Source organism: Hyaena hyaena, unplaced genomic scaffold (genome assembly GCF_003009895.1).
Source record: "Hyaena hyaena isolate Hyena2069 unplaced genomic scaffold, ASM300989v1 scaffold_197, whole genome shotgun sequence".
Lineage (NCBI taxonomy): Eukaryota > Metazoa > Chordata > Mammalia > Carnivora > Hyaenidae > Hyaena > Hyaena hyaena.
In genome coordinates, this window is record NW_024080830.1 from 1,476,479 (window position 1) to 1,493,705 (window position 17,227).

The window sequence follows — 17,227 nt, forward strand, 5'->3', positions numbered from 1 at the left end:
GTCTGCCACACGTGGCAGTGTCTTCACGTGTGCATGTATACACACAGGAGTGCATGCATGTTCACAGATTGTGTATTCGAGTGTGTGTGCCTGTGTGGCTGTGAGGGGAGCTGTCAGGAAGACCCCAGGGATAAGGATGAATTTACCAGACACTAGGGAGTCTTGTGTCCAAAGTTCCCCGGTTCACACAAGCAAGTGTACAATTTAGATTTTGAAAGAAGACAGAGAAGCATTGTTCGTGCAGATGCCTCTCGGGGGAGATGAATGCACGGAGGAACCTCCCCACCCGAAGTGCTGAGCGAGCTGCACTTGAAAACGTGGCTGCCATTTGGAAATTACAGAGAAATTCACTCACTGCCGCTTTTGCTCGTAAGTCTTTGAGGAAATTCTCAGCAGGTAAGATATAAATTAATGTGTTTTGTGAAAACCCAGAGATACTCTGTTGTGATTCTTCCAGATGATAAGCTTTAGCCATCTGCTTCAAGTTTTCGTTTTCTTAATGTTTAATCTGTGTTTAAAAATTAATTTATATCATGAAAAATGACAAAGCTTCTCACTAAGTCGTAACTGGGTTCAACAAGATAACAGTTGAATGGATAAACTTCTCACCCTTTTTTCAGAGTGCTCAGACTTAAGCAGATGTAGTTTTCCCAACTAATAACAATGGAAATTAAAATGACCCTTGAGTTTTACTCTTTAACAGTATCTGCAGTTCTGTGATTTCACTGTGTTCGTAGACTGGGTAGGTTAGAAATATCTTAGGTTAACAATTCACAGGCAATGCAATCGATGCGTTAACTGTGAGAAAGTGTGCAGTTAACAAGAAGGGAAGAGAAACTGTATCTTCCTATGTTTATGATATTATGGTTGATGATTACATAATAAATAGACTAGATATATTTAGTATAGAACTTTTTCAAATATTTGTTACTATCTATAAATTATGCTTATATACCACAGCTTCATACTTTTTATTCAGAGTAGGAAGCTAGGATGCTTTCACCTTTAATGAAATTCTTTTTAATGTTTTATTTTCTTTTTTGAGAGGGAGAGAGAGACAGAGCGTGAGCGGAGGAGGGGCACAGAGAGAGGGAGACACGGAATCCGAAGCAGCTCCGGGCTCTGAGCTCAGAGCCTGATGCGGGAGCTCAGACTCATGAGCTGTGAGATCATGACCTGAGCTGAAGTCGGACACTTAACTGACTGAGCCCCCCAGGCCCCCACTCCATCTTTAATGGAATTCTGAAATTCACTTGGACAATCATTAATGTGACGTATCAGGAATGTTAATAGAAGGACCCTTGGCTGGAAGTCGGGTGTGATGTGCTCAGTTTGGGCTCCGGGTGTCCCGGGGTCAAGGGCTGACCTTTCCACGTCTGTGTGATGGAACTGGTGATGGGTGTGTGGGGGCCCAACGACCTCAGGCCTCCCCACCTGAGAGCTGATGGGACTCCTCCGTGCACGTAGGACTCAGGAACGTGTGAGTCGTGCCGCACTCTTCGCGCAAACGGTCGCTTCGCCCTGTGCGCTGTGGCCGTCTGGCTGGCACGCCGGCGTGCGGGTGAGGACGATGGGAAAACGGCCTCCCCATGAGGGAGCAGCGACCTCCGCAATCCACTTTCCCGGACGCGGAGACCGTGCTGCGCAGCCAGGCGAGGCCGTTTTCCACGCAGCCGTCGTGGCGCGAAGGTGGCACCGGAAGGGGCTGCGCGGCCCGGGCAGGAGAACGTCGGTGGAAAACGACGGCACCACCTGTACTGAGACGGCGTAAGCCACTGAGCAAACGCTTTTGGCCGCGCGTGCTGGTTCGGGCTGTTTCCGGCACCGTGGGGGTCTGTTTCCACGTAACACCTGCGTGTCCACAGCCCCGTGGCAGCTAGCTCGCGCCTCCTGCCCCGCCCCCACCCGAAGGGCCCTGTGGCTCCCAGAGCGGGAAGCGGCGCGTCTGGACCCGGGTCTCTTCCACAGCGGGTGCAGTCACGGCGAGGGCTCCCCGGGACCCGGCGAGGCCGCGGGCGGGTCGTGTGCGGAGCCCAGCGCCTCGGCTTCAGGCGCACAGAGCCGACGGCCGTGGGGCGGCTGGAGGGGGGCCCCGGCACCCAGAGGCGGGCTCGGCACGGCGGCCGTCAGACGGACAGCAGGTGCGTCCTGCGGCCTGAGCCCGCGCCGGCCCGGCCGGGTTCACTCTGTCAGAAGAGCGAGGAGCCGCCTACTCACCGTGTTAAGCTGTGTGTGCTACGGGACGGGACGGCCTGGGGCGGAGGGCTGACGCCCCGGACGCGCATCACTTGGTTCCAGCTGGCGGCACGGAGACTCGCGGCCCCCCCGGGGCTGACCTTCCACGTACAACTTACTTGGCTGTAACTCCGGGCCTCGCGGACCCGGTGTCCTGGCGCGTGGGTATCACGGCAGGCTCGCTTGCGGGGCCTTGGGGTGCAGCCTGTGGGCCCCCCTCCCCCGCTCGCTTGCGGGGCCTTGGGGTGCAGCCTGTGGGCCCCCCCTCCCCCGCTCGCTTGCGGGGCCTTGGGGTGCAGCCTGTGGGCCCCCCTCCCTGGCTCCCTCCCCCCGTCCCTTCGGTGATTCGTCTGCTGTCCCGGCTGTGGATGGAAACAGGTACAGCAAGACGCTGAAAGCGATCGTCTCGTCTAACAGAAGAGTGTGTCTGGTAATTTGGTTTAAAATGGTTGATAACATTCATAACGTTTTGTCGGGTTTGGCCCTCTCCAGGTCCTCGTCCCCGCTCCGGCCCGGGCCTGGCCGGCTCCCCGGTGCTGGTGTCTGGGTGCTCAGCCCCCGACGGCGAGGGCGGCTCCTGTCTCCTCGCGCTTCCGACACGGTCTCAGGAGGCAGGACTGGAACCTGGCTGCCCCGGTCAGCGCGGCCGTGCGACTGACACCCCGCGGGGCGCCCCGTGGCCCAGGGCGGCAGAGGGAGACCACAAGCAATCCCTCCGCCTTCCTGCCTCCGGGGCTCTGTCCCGAGCGGTGGGGTCGGCGGCTGAACCGCCCGCTCGCTGCTCCGCCGGGCAAGCTTCGATGTGTTCTCAGCGCTTGTGGAGCCCGTGCCGTCCTAGGGGCAATCGCAGTAATGATAAACTCAAAAAGCGATACGGGACGTTGAGGACAGGTGTCAGAGAACGGACACGAGCCGCGCCGACGCGCTGTGTCGGCGCCCAGCAAGGTCTGCACCCCGCTCCCCGTGGCCGTGGCAGCCCAGCAATTCATTAACCTGTAACGGATCACGTCTCCTCTATGTTCTTAGGATGCTGGGTTGAAACCAGGAAGGTAAAGGGGTTTATTAGCAAACATCAATTCAGAGTCTTTTATATGGACGGATAAGTTCTACGAACTAAAGGCATGAGGAATCGAGTGATGTTTAACCCCCACAGTGTGAAACTAACCTTGCATTTTGGGATTAATATGATTTGGTAACGAAGTATTTTATATATACATATATATTATACATACATATATTGGACCCATGCATATGTATAAATATTATACACATATATACATGTATGCATATGTACACATTTTACACATATACATATATTATATAATATATAGCATATATACATATACATTTTACGCATATATACATGTTATATAATATATAGTATATATACCATTCAATGCATATATAATATATATGCACATAAAGTGTATTAAACATGTGCTATACTTTCTCAGCAGTTTACTATTTGTTATTTTTTTCCTAATGACTGGTATTGACTTACAAAACTTTATCTTTTAGAGCCTAAGTGTCCATCAACAGATGAATGGATCAAGAAGATGTGGTTCATCTATACGATGGAATACTCCATGGCAATGAGAAAGAATGAAATCTGGCCTGGGTAGCAACATGGATGGACCTTGAGAGTGTTATGCTGAGCGAAATAAGTCAGGCAGAGAAAGACAAATATCACACGTTTGCACGTATAGGAGGATTAGGAGGAACTTGACGGAGGACAACGGGGGAGAAGAAGGGGGGAAATAGTGGGGGAAAGGGGGAGAGGCAAACCATGAGAGACTCTTGAATACTGAGAACAAACTGAGGGCTGATGGGGGTGGGGGGGAGGGGGGGATGGGCATGGAGGAGGGCACTCGTGGGGATGAGCACTGGGTGTTGTGTGGAAACTAATTTGACAATAAACTATTTGTAAAAAAAAAAAACAAAAATACCAAAAAACTTTATCTTTTAGTCCTCAATAAGAATTGGTTTCAAGATCCAATTTTCCTTTTTTTCCCTTAAGTTTATTTATTTATATCTCATAAAATAGATATATGGGAAATGTTCCTTCAGCTCCCCCAGGGAGACTTCATGTAAGAAAAGAATGTGGTTCACTGAACCCTTGGTGGAGCTAACTTTTCACATCACCTTACTGCTCTGACCGGGCGCACTGGTGGAAGGGACAATCCAAAGCTCTATGGTAACAAAGGCAAAGCAAATCAAGCTTCAATAAGCTAGTGCACTAGTAATTCACTCGACAAAGTTATTTCTCTGGCCTCATTATTGGTAATGGAACATGCAATTTAATGCTTCCTGTGTTATAACAGTCCATTCGTTAAGGATTGTTGGGTAATTTATTAAAGAGGTTCTTTTCTACTTTTTACATTTTTATTTTTATTTTATTTTATGAATACAATTTATTGTCAAGTTGCCTTACATGCAATACCCAGTGCTCACCCTAACAAGTGCCCTCCTCAATGCCCATCACCCATTTTACCTCTCCCCCACCCCCCATACACCCTCAGTTTGTTACAAACTAAAAAATAGTTACAAACAGAGAGGGAGGGAGAGGTTCTTTAGTAAGCCCTGTGGCCAATGTGGGGCTTGAACTCACAACCCTGAGATCAAGAGTCCCATGCTGCAACAAAGCCAGCCAGGTGTCCCTATTTCAAAGATTTTAATGATTCTTCATCAACATGTAGTTGTTAGCCAGGGGTTGCCTAGATACAGTTCCTTACACTTTGTTTTTACAGCTTTATTGGGGTATAATTAACTTACAATTATCTATATATTTTAAAAGGTAGACTTTGATGAGTTTTGACATAGATATATACCTAAGAAACTATCACCACAATCAGGATAATGAACATACATACCGCCCTCCAAAATTTCCTATCTTCCCAATAATTTCTACCTTATCCCCAGGTAACAATTTCTTCTTATTTACTCATTTATGATTTTATTAGATTTTTCTTTCTTCCTATCAGTACCGACTCAATGGTTTATAACACGGGTTTTGTTTTGCGAGTCAGTCAGCGTAAGAAAAGCCTGTTCGATGAGACACCGGATTTTCTGTTTTCCACATTACCACTTCACTCTTTTGCTTCACAATCTAGAAAGGAGTGAACACCTTCTCCTCAGCTGGTGGCTTGTTCCGAACTGCAGAGCATGGTGATGTGAGCCAGCATCTGCTCTTCTCTTTGAGACGGCTCACGGAGGTTGACATTACTAGATGCTGAAGGTCTGGTTTGCAGATGTGAACATAAAAACCAAAAATATAATTATTGGAAAATTAGTTGAAGGCTTTTTCAGTATTTCAGAGAAAGGCAATATAATGTTTCTAATAAATGTTGATTTTCCTGCCCAGAAATGAAAACAGAGTAAAATATCCTGATATTTTTCTTTGAACATTTTTCAAATAGAAGCTTCATATATTAATGATGTGCATATAAACTCAGGGGCCAAACGCCACAGGCTTCCTCAGCCCTTTGACTGCTGAGTCACTGAGAGTCCAATGTTAATTATAAGTAGGTTGACTTTCCTTCCATCAAAAGCTCCTCTTGTCCACATCTTACTGAGATATAATTAGAATCAGATATCAAATACTGGATTCTGGGTTAGTTAGCCTAATTTTCTTGGCAACTAATTATTCCACTGGGTTGATTTTTTTTCAGGTACTTTCTTAGGCCTGATTCTTTCAAGTCCTCTGAACGTTCCTTTGAAAGTGATTCACTTGGTTATAAAACACCAAAACCAACGTTATTTCCCCCAAGGTGTGTCTTAAAAGTTTGAGTCACTATTTACTACATGTGTTCATTTTTTAAGTGGAAATATACTTCCAAGTAGTCCGTTTAAGTATTAATAGAGTCCAAGGCTAGTGTGAAAGCTTTACTCCTTGTAAAGTTATAGGAATGTGAACTCAGATGTGAAGACGGGCATCAGGGCAGAGTGGATAAAAGAAGCAGAAGTGTTGTGGGAATAGAGAGAGAAGCAGGGTACCAAGGGGAGCAGACACAGGCAATGAGGAGGGACATCAGAGAAAACTTCTTACGTGATCAAGTAGTTCCTTTAATCACATCCTGTTATGGCTAGTAATCTCTTCATTCCAGATGAATTAAGTTTCTTCCATGCTCATGGATTGGAAGAACAAATACTGTTAAAATGTCAAGGGGCGCCTGGGTGGCTTAGTCGGTTAAGCGTCCGACTTTCGCTTAGGTTCATGATCTCGCGGTTCGTGGGTTCGAGCCCCGTGTCAGGCTCTGTGCTGACTGCCGGCTCAGAGCCTGGAGCCTGCTTCAGTCTGTGACTCCCTCTCTCCCTGACCCTCCTCTGCTCATGCTGTCTCTCTCTCTCTCTTCTAGAAATAAATAAAACATTAAAAAAAAAAATGTCAATACTACGCAAAGCAATCAACGTATTCAATCAATCCCAATCAAAACTGCACCAGCATTCTCAAAGCTAGAACAAACAATCCTAAAATTTGAATGGAACCACAAAAGACCCTGAATAGCCAAAGTAATGTTGAAAAAGAAAACTAAAGTGGGAGGCATCACCATCCCAGACTTTAGCTTCTATTACAGAGCTGCAATCATCAAGACAGTATGGTACTGGCACAAAAACAGACATATAGACCAATGGAATAGAATAGAGAACCCAGAATTGGACCCACAAATGTATGGCCAGCGAATCTTTAACAAAGCAGGAAAGAGTGTCCAATGGAAAGAGGACAGTCTCTTTAATAAACGGTGCTGGGAGAACTGGACAGCAATGTGCAGAAAAGTGAAACTAGATCACTTTCTTAAACTATACACACAAGAAATTCAAAATGGATGAAAGACCTAAACATAAGACAGGAAACCATCAAAATCCTGGCAGAGAAAACAGGCAACAACTTCTTTGACCTCAGCCTCAGCAACTTCTTATACGACACATCTCTGAAGGCAAGGGAAACAAAAAGCAAAACTGAACTATTCATCAAGACGAAAACCTTCTGCACTGCAAAGGAAACAATCAACAAAACCAAAAGGCAACTGACAGAATGGGAGGAGATATTTGCAAATAACATATCAGATAAAAGGTTAGTATCCAAAATCTCTGAAGACTTACCAAACTCAACACCCAAAAAACAAATAATCCAGTGAAGAAACGGGCAGAAGACATGAATAGACACTTCCCCAAAGAAGACATCCAGGTGGCTAACAGACACATGAAAAGATGCTCAACATCACGCATCATCAGGTAAATACAAATCAAAGCCACACTGAGATACCATCTCACACCTGTCAGAGTGGCTAAAATTAACAACTCAGGAAACAATAGGTGTTGGCGAGGATGCGGAGGAATGGCAACCCTCTTGCATCCTGTTGGTGGGAATGCAAACTGGAGCAGCTGCTCTAGAAAACAGTGTGGAGGTTTCTTGAAAAATTAAAAATAGAATTACCCTATTGCCCAACAATAGCACTATTAGGGATTTATCCAAAGGATAAAGGAATGTTGATTCACAGGGGCACATGTACCCCTATGTTTATAGCAGCACTTTCAACAATAGCCAAATTATGGAAAGAGCCCAAATGTCCATCAACTGATGAATGGATAAATATGTGGTTTATATATACAATGGAGTACTACTTGACAATGAGAAAGAATAAAATCTTGCCATTTACAACATTGATGGAACTGGAGGGTATTATGTTAAGTATAATAAGTCAGGCAGAAAAACACAGATATCATATGTTTTCATTCACATGTGGAATTTGAGAAACTTAACAGAAGACCATGGGTAAAGGAAAGGGGAAAAAATAGTTTCTTTTTTTTTTTATTTTTTTTAATTTTTTTATTTATTTATTTTTTTTTTTTGGAAAAAATAGTTTCAAACAAACAGAGAGGGAGGTGAACCATAAGAGACTCTTAAATACAAAGAACAAATTGAGGATTGATGGCAGGTGTGGGGGGCAGGGGAAAATGGGTGATGGGCTTTGAGGAGGGCACTTGTTGGGATGAGCACTGTGTGTTGTATGTAAGTGAGGAATCATGGGAATCTACTCCTGAGGCCAAGAGCACACTGTACACACTGTCTGTTAGCCAACTTGACAATAAATTATATTAACAAAACAAAACAAAACACAAGGAACAATCTGGAAACCCTTCCTAATCATATTTTTTCCTCTAATTATGCCATAATTTGAAATCCAATAGCATCAACCTTGAATACATTTGCAGTGTTCTTCCACTCTAAATAAAATTCATTTATTTTATTTTATTTTTTTATTTAAATTCAAGTTAGTTAACATACAGTGTAGTCTTGGCGTCAGGGGTAAAACCCAGTGATTCATCTCTTACATATGACACCTGATACTCATCCCAACAAATGTCCTCCTTAATGCCCACCACCAGTCTACCCATTTCCCCATTCCCCTCTCCTCCAACAACCCTCATTTTTTTCTCTGTATTTAAGGATCTCTTATGGTTTGCCTTCCTCTCTGTTTTTATCTTATTTTTCCCTCTCTTCTCCTATGTTTATCTGTTGTGTTTCTCAAATTCCACATATGAGTGAAATTATATGATAGCTGTCTTTCTCTGATGGACTTATTTCACTTAGCATAATACCCTCTAGTTCCATCCATGTTATTGCGAATGGATAAAAATTTAGACTTCTATTTGAAGTCAGAGATGGGATGCTTACAGTTTTTGATTAGGCATTTCCCTCCCCCCCCCAATTTTTTCCATAATACAATGAAGATTTTCCAGAGAAGATAGATCACTTGAATTCTATTTGCTATAACAAAAATAATTATTTTAAAGTGTTTTATTCTGAAATGCAGTTTTCTGTTTTGAGAAAGGAAAATAGACAATGCAAATCCTGGTTAAAATGTAGAAATTTGAGAAGAAATTCATTTCAGGGATTCTTTGTGCTGGGTTCCATTCTCGCCTACTTTGTACACTCAAACATATTTGTTGAATTCAAATTGTGATAATCAGTACTTCTTTAATTCCTGGCTATATATTTTTTGATAAGTTACTTCTTTCCCTTTTTATTCTGCCCATAACTGCTTATCCTTGACACACCTCAGTCCCTTTGTACATATCTCATTGTAACTTAGTTATCACTATTTTCCCTCCTTCTTTCTTGTAATGATATAGGAAAATATAGATATTCCATTGGTATCAACATTACTGTTTCATTTAAAATATGTACACCCTTGAAGGAATATATGACTGAAAGACACTTTTTAATTTAATTTACTAAAGTATTTAGTCGAAGAATATAATCCACTTACATTTATTGTCAAATGGAAATTCTTTACATTAATCCAACCACAATATATTGCATTTTCCCTTTCTTATACCTTTTGTGTTGTTTTCTTATTTCTCATTGCTTATTGATACTGGTTGATGAAATGCCATTGCTTCCCAGACCATATTCCTAATAGTACTCATGGATTCCTCCAGGTTTGTGCAAATACATTTAGACTTTATGTCTTTATCAATATCCACAGTATATAAAAATTTCTCTTATTTCAACTGACATAAACATGCTTTTATCCTACTTCCACCCTGACTACCCACGAATATCTGAGGTTTATTCTTCTAATGGCTTTTACCTTTGATTTTGTTTCAATTTTGGTTTTTTGACATTAAGTACTTTTAACTTTGCCTTAAGCATCTTTAAGAAAGTTTTAAACCATTACAATAAGTTTTATAAAACACATTGTCACCAGCATCCTTCACAGAGCTATAACAAACAATTCTAAAATTTCTATGGAACCACAAAAGACCTCGAATAAGCAGAGTAATGTTGAAAATGAAAACCAAAGCTGGAGGTATTATAATTCCAGTCTCCAACCTGTATTAAAAAGCTGTAATCATCAAGACAGTATGGCAATGGTACAAAAACAGAACAGAGATCAAAGGAACGGAATAGAGAACCCAGAAATGGGCCCAGAAACGTATGGGCAGTTAATTTTTGACAAAGCAGGGAAGAGTACCCAATGGACAAAAGATAGCTTCTTCAGTAAATGGGGCTGGGAAAACTGGACGGCAGCATGCAGAAGAATGAACCTGGACCACTTTCTTACACTACACACAAGCATAAATTCAAAATGAATGAAAGACCTAAATGTGAGATAGGAAACCTTCAAAACCCTAGAGGAGAAAACAGGCAACAACCTCTTTGACCTTGGCGGTAGCAACTTCCTACTAGACATGTCTCTGGAGGGAAGCAAAATGAACTATTGGGGCCTCATCAAGATGAAAACCGTCTGCACAACAAAGGAAACAATCAATGAACCCAAAAAGGCAACCACAGAATGAGAGAAGATATTTGCAAATGACATATCAGATAAAGGGTTAGTATCCAAAATCTATAAGGAACTTACCAAACTCAACCCCCCCCCAACAATCCAGTGAAGAAATGGGCAGAAGACATGAATAGACATTTTTGCAAAGAAGACATCCAGATGGCCAACAGACACATGAAAAGATGCTCAACATCACTCATCAGCAGAGAAATACAAATCAAAACTACAATGAGGTACCACCTCACACCTGTCACAATGGCTAAAATTAATATCACAAGAAACAACAGGTGTTGGCAAGGATGTGGAGAAAGGGGAACCCTCTTGCATTGTTGGTGGGAATGCAAACTGGTGCAGCTACTCTGGAAAACAGTACGGAGGTTCCTCAAAAAATTAAAAGTAGAACTACCCTATGAGCCAGCAATTGCACTACTAGTTATCTCTCCAAGGGACAGAGGTGCACTGTTTTGAAGGGGGCACATGTACTCCAACGTTTATAGCAGCACTAGCAACAATAGCCAAAGTATTGAAGGTGCCCAAATGCCCATCGACAGATGAATGGTGGTACATGTATACACTGGAGTATAACTTGGCAATCAAAAAGAATGAAATCTTGCCATTTGCAACAGCTTGGATGGAAGTAAGGGGTATTATGCTAAGTGAAATAAGTCCATCAGAGAAAGACAGATATCATCTTATTTAACTCATATGTGGAATTTGAGAAACACAACAGATAAACAGAGAAGAATGGAGGGAAAAATAAGATAAAAGCAGAGAGGGAGGCAAACCAGAAGAGACTCTGCAATACAGAGAAGCAGCTGAGGGTTGCTGGAGGGGAGGTGGGGGCGTGGGGGATGGGCACGCAGGAGGCACTTGCTGGGATGAGCACTGGGTGTCGTATGTAAGTGATGAGTCACTGGATTTTGCTCCTGAAACGAATACTACACTGTATGTTAACTAAATTGAATTTAAATAAATAAAAATTAAAAAATTAAAATGCATCCCTAAGGGAAAACAAAACAAAATGATTATCTTGACTTAATTTTGAATTTTACTAGAGTGAATGACTATCACTATTTCTCCTACTTCATAGCTTCTTTTCCTTCATGTTTGTTATTCTCATCTTCTGTTTGTTTGACTGATACAGAACTTGACCGTGTAAAGGAGACATGTTTTCCGAATCTTGTGAATACACACGTCTGTGTTGTAGGTACTTGTAGTGAAGTCTGTGCTGCTGACATTCTTGTTACCCAGTTTCGTGCGTGGAGAGACGTCCAGGCGAGCCAGCAAGCGTGATGTATGTGGGCTCTGCTAACAACTGGGAGTCACTCCATGGTTTCCAGAGGCGTCCTCTGAGCATGGCAGGTGCCCTTCCGTTCCACGGGAGAGCCCCATTCGGCGTGCTTTCCTCCCACGTGTCAGCAGGGAGTCAGCCACACAGGGGACCCTGTAGGAAGGTGAGATTCTGTGGCTCTTCTCTGTTTCCCCCCTGGGAGTTACCCCCAAAAGAGCTGAGTTTCAACATAGGAGGCACAGCATGTGCGGGGACTCGGAACGCGGCAGCTGGAGGGCGGCCTTCCCAAGAGCAAGACTGGGGGAGCCCCACTCTGATTGCAAGCCCCGTGTGCAAAATGGGGGATCCAGGTCACCGGCAAAAAGCCTGGCTTTCAAGAGGAAGGACGGAGGTGAGGTGCAAGTCTTTAATTCTGGAGCCTGGAAGTGAAGAATAGAGAAAAACGGTACTCTGATGGATAAATAATCAGGGCAAGGTTAAATGATCTGGTCTTCATTTTGCTGCATTTACCCCACGGACCGAGGGCCAGATGGGTCACAAACCTGTGTGTAGACTGCAGTCCTGGCCAGATGTGTCACCACCAGTGAAATCAAAGTGCTTCCATATCACCCTGTATCTCACTCCTCTGTTACGAATCAAAGTAAAATCTCCCGTAAACTCATTGCCCGTCATCATGGTGTTTTGTGAACGTCCTGGACCGGCTGTGTATGCACCCTGCATCATTTCTTCTTCAAAGACTTTCGGTCCTCACGTGTGCACGCAACATGCACACGCACACACACAGACATGGGCACACGCTCGCACAGATACTCTACCTGATCCACGCAGACTGTGGCTATTCTGTCTCTCTGGGCTTCTGCCACGCAATTGGCTACAGACCACCTATGACCTCATAATCCACCATGAGGTTCATGTCAATTTTAGAACTGCAGCATGATGTCATTTTGAGCGAGGCCCTGTCTTATTTTATTATTTGTCCCAGGGCACCAAGTACAGGGCTCTGCACCAGATAGATTCTCAATAATTGTTTGTCAATCAAGTGATCACGGCTAATATTTTAGGAACTCCTTGAGGAGCAGCAGCATGATCAGAGCACCCAGGGAAAGGCGCAGGGCATGCCCGCTGGGGGGTTGCCCACACCAGGTGTGGGTCTACACGTTTCCTCCGCATTCTTATATAACGAAGTAAGATGCTGGCTAAAAATACAAGTTTTAGAGATTTTTTTTTCCACTTGGATTGGAGCTGAATTGCTTTGCACATTCTTTGGAGAAACAACTGAAATTCTGTTAGTTAGCACTATGAGTCAGCTGTCTATATTTATGACACTGGCTTTATGGAGTGCATATATTTATTAGGGAACGGCACCTGAGGGAATAAGGAAATCAAGACGAATGTCTTAGGTTGCCTCTCTGTGATACCTGAGCAACTTACATTTTCTACCAAATCAGTAAAAAAAAATCATGCAAGCATGCAAGTTAATTGTTTAGAATTTTGAGTGCAGGAAATCTGAGAGAACGAGTTTTTCATTTTTCATTATTTTTGCTTCATGTAGACATGATTCAAATACTAAGAATTACATCGTACCTTTAGACTAGATGCATGAACACCGTTTGTAACTGACAGTCTCCATCTTTGCGCACTCATTTGTTAGGTGAAGGATGCATTTCTGGTTCCACGTCAGGCATCAAAATTCATTGGAAACAGACAATCATTGGAGAAATATTTTCTTCCATCAGTGCAGATCAAGGTACGACCCTCAGTGTAAGTGTGCCCCACGGAGTCAGGGCAAAGGGATGTTTTTCTCCCTGAGACAAACCAACTTGAATGTATGTACTGTTCTAGGAAGAAAGGGGGCACGGCAAGGGAGGTGGCCGGTCACGGAGCCGGCAAGAACACTGGTGACGAGGGGGCATCGCCGAGGGCAGGCAAGGGGAGGAGGCCGAGTGACCAGTATGAACGTGGGAAATGAGGTCTCTTGCCGGAATTGCAGCCACGTGTGGTGGGGACCCTCCTCCAAAGCGTACACTCTCTGCCCGTCAACGCCGTGAAATCACATGAGGCAGATCTGGACCGAGCCTGGGGAAGCTGCAGCGTGTGCCAGGGTGGAGGGTGCTCGACTCTCCACCGGTGCAGGAATGGGAGATGCGGGCAACTGCTATTTATAGGACAGAGGACAACCTGATCCACGTTAGGTTTTTACGGTGACTGAGGAGTATTGTCCTGTTGAAACGTGTTACAGGTTAAGTATCAGTTTTAATCGTTCAGCCTCCTCTCTAGGAGAGGCTCCGTGGCAAGGTTTATGCAGGGCACCAGTGGGTGTAGAATGGGCACAGTAGACCCCTGCACGGACACTAGGAGAAGGGGATGGGGCTCAAGTTAAATATGGGATGGGGGAGGGGAAGAGTTCTTTGCAGAGGCTGGAAATAAAAGAAGGTAATGGGCCTGGTTTCTAGTGGGAGGGGCACAGATCAACCACCGGGCTTCTGCTGTGGATACACCCCACGGATGTGGTACACATCCTTGTTAGAGAGGCAATCAATTAAACGGTTGACATTTTCTCTGATATTTAAGTCAAAGACTCACTATAAATCTAAGTAGCTATTTACTCAGGGTACAGCTTCTCTTCCTGTGTTTGAAGCTTGTCAATGAGTAGACGCATTTATCCATCCTTCTGCGGTTCTAAACAAACACGGCGGAGAGCCGGGATTGTACAGGGAATAAAAGCCACAAGAGAAAAGCAGTCTAGATATCATCTGTATTTACAAATTCATTTTCTTGGGGCGTAATTGGTAAAGTGGAAGCATAAATTTCATTGCCTCTCTTCCAGCTATTTTTAGGGTGGTGTTTGGGAGCTCGGGGGTGGGGGTGAATGCTCAGTGCCCCCGCCCTCCTGCAGCTGTCTGCCAGTCCTGACATGCTGGCTGAGTGCGACCTGAGGCAGAGCCTTGAAATGGAAATGTGTGGGATAAGGGGCGGGGGGAGGGTGGGCACAGGGTCGAAAGCAGATGTCTTGCAGGATTGCTTTCTCTGTGGGTCTCGTAGGTGCCGCAAAGGCAGTAAGCGCTTCTCAGTAAATAACCTGAGAAACTCCTATGTGTAGGAGAGGACTGGCTGGTCTTTCGGAAGAAGAACCTAGCGGTTTCCTTTATGTGGAAATTTCTTAACAGCCATTCTGTATAATTCTCAGGGGAATGTCTCTTTTGTGTCTAACGCTCCTGCCCAAGAATGTTGGGGGGGGGGGGTGTTCCGCATGCTGCTTTTGATAGTTATTTTATTTTCTAAAGGAACCGAGCTTTGATTACATTTTGAGAAATGAATCTGTGACTAATACCCTAGATGAACTTTCTTTGGCTGAGACATTAAACAAATTTTTATCTTTATCTTTATCCATTCTTTATCTTGCTCATTTGAAAAAAGTGAATCATGAGCAGAATTTGATGACTACTTGGCTTAGCTGTAGAATTCAGGGCTGATCGTGGGTATGGATGTAATGGGTTAATCAGTTTAGTAAATTGGATATGAACTTCAGAGTCAAAAGCTAAATTCGAAAACAGACATTCTACACAACACTTGTCCTTTAGGAAAATAATATACCCACGCGTATGCAAGGGATACATTTAAAATTCTGAGATTGTGTCATATTATGTTGAGCAAATGTAGCTGGTCTATCTTCTACCCTTAGGGGGTTATGATCATCTATTACAGCGTTAATTCTGGCTGTGGCCCCCAACATGAGCCTGTCTCGTAGCATCCAGTGCTAAATTGGAGATCTTTATATTTGTGATACTTGCATTTTTATTTTGTGTTCTACGCTCTTTATATCTGTTTGTTATGTCATAGCTGACAAGGTTCTCAATACTCCACTCTGAATAGATTTCTGCATTTTGGTGACACCGTTTCAAATGGTTTTGAAACTCAACATTAGATTGTCTTTTAGGGAGTTACTGCTTCCTTTTACTGTTTTTATTTATCTTTTTTTGTTTTGTTTTGTTTTCTGGGTTTCCCCCACCCTCGGTCTTTGTTGTTTGTTTCCCTGTTTATCTAGGCCAGTGATTTGGAAAAGAAATTCAAAACTATTTCTTTAATTATTTATGTTTTTACCTACCTAATGATAGAAACCACATTTTGGATTCTGTAAGGTGAGAGATTTATTACCCTTTTATTGTTCATACCGTTCCTTATATTCATACTGAAAAATACCTGGTCTTCCTAAAAAAATTTTTGTTTTAAATTATCTGATTTATTGACCAATATTTTACCACACTTAAAATAGTGGACTGAGGTTTATGCTTAACAGTTTTCCAAGGCCATTTGTTATTTTAGTCCGAATTTTTGGTCCTAGTTTAGACCTAAATTACTTCAGTTTGCATTTGAATTGCTTACTGCCCAATAAATGCATAGCTGAAATTGTGTTTAAATTCTTTTTCTTTTCAAGGACAAGAGCCTGGTTTATAATCTGCACGTCATTATTGCTGATGCTCTTGTTCGTACCGTGGCCCGTCAAGGAAAACCTGGCTGCTTATAAAATCCTCAAGTTCCTGTTTTTACTGCAAGTTGCCTAAAAATGATGCCCAGTGTCCTTTAAAAATTAGGGCCGGACAGGATGATGAGGCTACTGTGATCTTTATTTATACTTTGGAATTGTTTTTATCAATATGCCTGTACGTTATTCTATTTAGTTTTTATAATTAAATTTTGCCCCATTTTTATGTCATTGTTTTATTTAAATTTCAAAAATAAGCAGCACATGGTGGTCCGTCTTTACTTTCAAAGTTTGCTTTGGATTTGTGTCTTTGGTCTCGGCTTCACTTCCCGTTTTCCCATGTTTTCCCTCAGGTTCACCGAATAAATATTCAGCTTGGACCTTGCGTCTCTGCGTTCCATTTCTACCACCTCAGCATGGACTTACACCTCGTCACCCTTGCTCTTTGCTAAGGTCGTTTTTTCCATGTCACTTATACGTGTGTCATTCGATTTTATACATTAATGAATTCTAAAGTGAGTTTGAGTTCTTGCACACGCCAGGCCTCGCCCCCCTCCCCCCAAGCTGTGCCCTCACCTTCATGTTGCCCCAGCGTGGCCACCTCTCCGACCTTTGGCTTCACCTTTAGTTCACAGAGGCCATCTTAGTATGTCCTGTTATGAGCCACTCCCCCTTTGTCTAGATTTCCCCTGGCTCCTCAGGAATTCACCTTCTGCTGTATTACGTTTTCACCAATCTTTAGGCTTCTCTTCCCCTTGTTCCGGTGACATCATGGTGACGCCCAAGGAGTCGTATCAGGGGGCCCCTCCTCTTGAGTGCAAGTGGGACCTGCCACTGGCTTCTTGCCAACACAATATGGCAAAGGGGAGGCCTGTCACCATCCTGGTGGCTGAAGGCACATTCTGCTGCTGGTGTTGGAGCGACTGG

The 17,227-nt window shown here is 43.7% G+C and overlaps 1 long non-coding RNA gene across 1 annotated transcript; it reads left to right on the plus strand.

Moving 5' to 3' along the window:
* Positions 1-12,807: 12,807 nt before the first annotated feature.
* LOC120238051 lies at positions 12,808-16,471 on the plus strand. The gene is made up of 3 exons (XR_005530130.1): positions 12,808-12,960; positions 13,469-13,564; positions 16,253-16,471. It is a non-coding gene; the product is annotated as an uncharacterized LOC120238051 (long non-coding RNA).
* The last annotated feature ends 756 nt before the right edge of the window (positions 16,472-17,227 follow it).